Here is a 383-nt window from a genome sequence, read left to right as displayed (position 1 = left end):
TATGGCTTCAACAACGTCTCATACACATGTCTCGTTCCCTTCATCCAGTTAGTTTTAGTAACCAATACTATTGTTAAGTATCATTCAAACTAATGACTTTTTTAATTATCTATTACCTTCGTTTTAGGGTACCAGAGATATACGAAAAATACCACTTTCATTTCTCCGTACAATGGTAACCTGTAAATAATAATTTAATGTGTCATTTATTTAATGAATTTTTGATATTAAAGAAATAGATGAATAAAGTATTTTTTTTAAAAGAAAAAAAAAAGAAACAGATGAATTAGGTCAAGAATAAGATGTTTCTTACCATGAGATAAATATATCGCCAACCCTCTCGAACGATGAAATTAGCGCCAACAATATCCTAATTATTCAAA

At 28.5% G+C, this 383-nt stretch overlaps 1 long non-coding RNA gene across 1 annotated transcript; it reads right to left on the bottom strand.

Annotated features, from left to right (window-relative positions):
• LOC106322359 lies at window positions 1-379 on the bottom strand. Its single transcript, XR_001266373.1, has 3 exons — window positions 314-379; window positions 117-180; window positions 1-38 (listed from the first exon to the last, which is right to left on the bottom strand). It is a non-coding gene; the product is annotated as an uncharacterized LOC106322359 (long non-coding RNA).
• Between the last annotated feature and the right edge of the window lie 4 nt (window positions 380-383).

This window comes from Brassica oleracea, unplaced genomic scaffold (assembly GCF_000695525.1).
Source record: "Brassica oleracea var. oleracea cultivar TO1000 unplaced genomic scaffold, BOL UnpScaffold17805, whole genome shotgun sequence".
NCBI classification, from domain to species: Eukaryota; Viridiplantae; Streptophyta; class Magnoliopsida; order Brassicales; family Brassicaceae; genus Brassica; species Brassica oleracea.
Note: the sequence above shows the minus strand (reverse complement) of the source record. Positions and strands in the feature narration are given on the sequence as shown.